Raw genomic sequence first — 5,070 nt, 5'->3', positions numbered from 1 at the left:
TAACTTGGTTGTGAAACAACGTGAAAATGTGGTGGCGTATGGCACAATACTATCAGAAGGAGGTCCAAATATATTGATTCATCATGTTCCACTTTGGGAAGGAAATTTCAAGGTATCTATTGATGTTGTCTTAGATGAAGAAGCAGAGCTTCCAATCCCAATTCGGTCTGGACCAACAATCGTCAATGATGCTGTTGGAACAATTGTTGCTTGGCCTAAAGAGTTGGTAATTTTACCAACGAAGAAGGTACTTTCAAATTTCTGGAAAAGTTGGTATTTGAAAAAACCTTAATAATTTGAATACTCATATGAATATTTTAACATATTGTAGAAGAATGTGCAACATCAATCATATGCTCCTTCGGATGTTCATGGTGATCAGGACAAGTACAAGGAAATTGAAAAAACTTTGTCGATGGCATGCAAGTATATCTGCTTGTATGTTATCAGATTGATGCCTAAAGATGAGAGCATACACATAGAATTTGATGAAGCTATGTTTGGACATCCTAAAAGTGTATGGTTGCTAAGAGAAGATATCTTACACTTTATGGAGATGAAAGAGATAGGTGCCAGACACATTTTGGTTTACATGGGGTATGTTATGTGTTAAATACAATATTTGTTCACATGCTTTTCTTTGTTCACAATATTTGTTCACATGCTTTTGCTTTGGTTTACATGGGGTATATTTATATTTTCCATTACCTTGAAATTATTACCTTGCAGTTACCTTTACAAATACATGAAGAAAGAAAATAGAGCTGAGTATGTGTCATTTGTGGATCCCGATCACATACCTACATGCGGTGTGGGTGAAGAAGGTAGTAAATTATCACAACATATTACTGCTTAGTTGGGAGCATCGAACAGAGATAGCATATGCTTCATCCCATATAACACTGGGTAAGATTTTAATTATGTATTATTTCCTACTACATGCTAGTCAATGTTATATTTTTTTGTGCAGGTACCATTGGATCTTAACTATAATTAATGAAGATAAAAATATAATATATTTATTGGACTCTTTGAGTAACAGAAACCGAGATCATGCTTGGCAAACTATTGTAACCAAGTAAGTAGTAACTTATGCTGATTTTGAATGCATCAATTCATTATAGGTTGAAAAACTAATTTTCTATTTTTACAATGTAGTGGGGTCAAGATATACAATGCATCAAGGGATATTTCAAAAGGACCAGGTTTTAAACAATTGACAGTATGTATTGTGACTATGTATTTAGACATCAATTAATAATTCTTATTATTTGGATTGTAACTTCTTGCATGACATTTTCAATTTCATTAGGGTAATCTTAAACAAAATGGTGGTGTTGAATGCGGATATTGTGTGATGCGGTATATGAAAGAGATAGTCTTAGATGAATATCCACAATTGGAGAGAAAGGTGAATTTCTTCTTTATGAAATATTTTCTTTATAAAATATTAAGTTATTTTTCATTGATCCTCAAATTTTTGTTAATGATTCAGCTTGCAGCATCAAAAAACAAACAGTATTACAATCAATCTCAGTATGATGAAGTCAGAAGTGAATGGAGCAAATTCGTCTATTTCTATGTGGGTGCCTAAGTGTAGGCTATGATATAAATTTTAGATTGTATTTAGAGATTTATGGATACAAAAGTTTGTGTGTTATGCTTAAACATTTCTTTTATGAATACACTTTTGAATTGTATTTGACAGATATTTGTGATATATTTGTTCAATTTTGGTGATGAAAATTATTGTGTTATAGCAAAATATTATTATATACACTTTTGTCAATTAAATTTGTATTATAGTAAAATATAGTCAACTACTTCGGTACTATAAATAAAATTGATGAAGTAATACAATACCTAAGACTTCGGTATATTTAAATATTCTCGTAGTTAAAGAAACTATTTACTTTGTCACTGATTAAAATTGTTGAAGTCGTTCGTATGTATTACTGCGTTAACGTAAATTGTTGAAGTGTAGTAAAATATGCTTTCCTACTTCGATACTACGATAAAGTATTACAATAACATTTACTTCGATCAAGCTAAAATATGCAGCAGTAATATTAACTATTTACTACACCATAATATAAACAATTGTGGAGTCGTAACTTTTTACACTTCGTCAGACAATGTTACCTTTGCAGTAATATATCATCAACTACTTCGGTATTTTTACTAGTCTTATGAAGTAATAGAGGTTTTTTACTTCGAAACCGGTCCAATTTTGAACCGGTTTTGGACCGGTGATAGACTTCGGTAATCATGTGCCGAAGTAAAAAAATAACCCTTTTACTTCACGTGCGTCTACTTCGGTAAATATCTAACTATTACTTCGGATAATATCCGAAGTCTATTATCGATTTTCACATAGTGCCTGTACGGGTGACAATCTGAGGCATACATACATACAAAATACATCAGCCACATACGGCTGGAATATATATACACAACCATGCAGTTATATAATCATCCCACTCGGCTGGAATAGAAATAAACACAACCACGCAGTTATATAATCAGCCCACTCGGCTGTACTAAAATCAACACAGCGGAAATCACAAATAATGATCACAAAACATAAAGCAACTAATTGCGAGCCGGCTTGGCTTGACACAATAATATCAAACCAAATACAGGAGAACACAAATGCATAAACAAGTACAAAACCTAAAATACAAATAGCGTAAGAAATACCAAAATCGAAAGATCGTCCTCGAATGTGACATGGGACTGGCGGACAGGCTCTCCTGGCGACTCCATAAATCCTTTACCTGCTACCTGGTGAAATTACCAATATAGGGGTGGTGAGTATAAAGACTCAGCGGGTAATAGACAGATAGTGCATGAGTATAGTAAAGAACTAGAGATGCAAAGGTATACAGTCTCGTATGGAAATAGCAGATACTACAGTGATATCATAATAAGTGTCCATACCTGAAACCATATCCTAGCCTAGTAGTAAAAGGTAAGGTGTAGCAAAGTCCTGCTACAGTACTGCTCATAACTACATGGTATCGTGTGAGGTATATACATGTCAACAGTAAGTAAGTCAGTGTCTAAACACATGTCACAGGTATAAATCTCAACCTATGTAAACATAATAGCATAAATAAACAACAACAGCATAAGCTAGTAACAGCAGCATAGATAAGCAACAACAGCATAAGTAAATAATAGCTGGATAAATAAGCACTCAGCAGGTATAATAATAACAGCGTATGCACAGATGGTCACTCCCGCCCACCCCTCAAGTCCATGACCCCAGTATGGATGAGAGGCCGGGACAATGACAGACTGTACACCACTCCAGCTACCACTACTCTCGAGTGGTCGAGGGGATAGTTGCATAGTAGCTGAATAGCTACGTCTGCGACGGGGGTCCCTGCTGCCCGCGACTCCAGCAGACACTACCCATGAGTGTGCGAGTGGGGGGCACGACAGGACAAGCGGCACGCTCCAAGCTACCACTACCCATGAGTGGCCGAGCGTGCGGCCCAGGCCAACGCCCCTCTCAACCACAAGGGAGACATGGTCGTCGGCATGCATGCAATGACATGATGCGAATAAGGCAGCAGTCATCATATATATATAAACAGAAAACAGGTATGCTACATGAAGCCAGCATGCTCAGTAAGGTATGTAAATAAACAGCAACCAAAGCATGTAAACATCGTATCAGGTGTCTATATATCCAATACCTAATATCTAATGTCTGGCATCTGATATCTGGTATCTGATACCTAGTAATATAGTATCTGCTAAATATCATCGATAGCAACGAGAGACTGCATAGGTACAGAAACGAGTAGCTCAATGATTGAGTGGAAGTATCAAACGCAGGAAAAATAAGAGTGACATCAAGATAGATACAGCAACTATCTGAACATAAAGCTCATGCACTAGGATCAAAATACTAAAGAGATAAAGTAAGAAGTACCCGCCTTTATATGTCGATCATATCAAACGATCTCACATCAAGACGCTTATCTCATATCGAAATCCTGCAATTCACACGATGTACAGTTTAGCTAATCACATATGTAATATCTAGCTAAACTCCCAAAACTCAAACTAACTAGGGAAAATCCTAATCGAAATGATTAACCTCAAAGATCAAATAAGGTTCAGCCCACTGTCAACCCTAGTTTAATCCATCCAATTGATTAAATCAATCTAGGTCATCCATTAATTAAATTGAATCTCTATTATCAACAGATTATTAAAATCCCAAATCTGATACTCATCAAATAAATCCATATCTCCTTCACAAAATTAGATTTATACATACATCATCCCTATTCCAAAGCCAAGCCTCAACAGATTCCCAATCCATCACCGCCAAGAATCAAATCTCCCTTAATCATATAATATGTACAACCCATCCATTCTATAATCAAATAATCAATTTATTACAGAAATGAAACAAACACTCAAAATAATCAACCTCTGATCAGATTTTTACCTCAATGTCATCCATCCACATACTTCTACAGGTTAGCAACAATTAAGCATCCAACTAACTAGATAAAGAAAACCATCTAAACAATCTATTAATTTCTCCATTCCAATCCTCTTACCTCTTCTTCTTCAGCAGCCAGAAATTGACACGGATCAGACGGAGTCAGCCACAAACCATCGGCGATGTGAAGAGCGAAGCCAAGCGAAGCCACTGCCTACCAAACATCTACCCCCAATCAATACTACATAAAGATCAAATGTCCAAATCTACTGCCAAGTTTAACTAATTACCTTCAAGAATCAATCCAATTCCATAAACTCCTCTCGGATGAATGCTACTGCTGTGATCATGAGCAAAGGCGGTAATGAATAACAGCATGTTGCTGGCCTAGGCTAGGGCAGGGCTCTGAGAAGGTAGAATATTGCTTTGGTGGAAGGAGACGGCGTTGGACCTCCTTGGTCCAAGATTTGGTGATGAGGGAAGCGGTGGATCTCCTTGATCCAAATCCAGTGATGAGGAGGGAGATCGGCATCCACAAGAGGCAGCTAGGGCTCGGCTCGAAAAGGAAGAAGGCCCGCGAGAGGGAGACGACGGCGTTGCTCCAA

At 36.8% G+C, this 5,070-nt stretch overlaps 1 long non-coding RNA gene across 1 annotated transcript; it reads left to right on the top strand.

Annotated features, from left to right (window-relative positions):
• The first annotated feature begins 735 nt into the window (after positions 1–735).
• On the top strand, positions 736–1,205 carry LOC122000481. Its single transcript, XR_006117146.1, has 3 exons — positions 736–906; positions 971–1,078; positions 1,159–1,205. It is a non-coding gene; the product is annotated as an uncharacterized LOC122000481 (long non-coding RNA).
• Positions 1,206–5,070: the final 3,865 nt, after the last annotated feature.

Source organism: Zingiber officinale, chromosome 7A (assembly GCF_018446385.1).
Source record: "Zingiber officinale cultivar Zhangliang chromosome 7A, Zo_v1.1, whole genome shotgun sequence".
Lineage (NCBI taxonomy): Eukaryota > Viridiplantae > Streptophyta > Magnoliopsida > Zingiberales > Zingiberaceae > Zingiber > Zingiber officinale.
The sequence above is the reverse complement of the archived record's forward strand: the minus strand, read 5'-3'. Positions and strand labels throughout refer to the sequence as shown.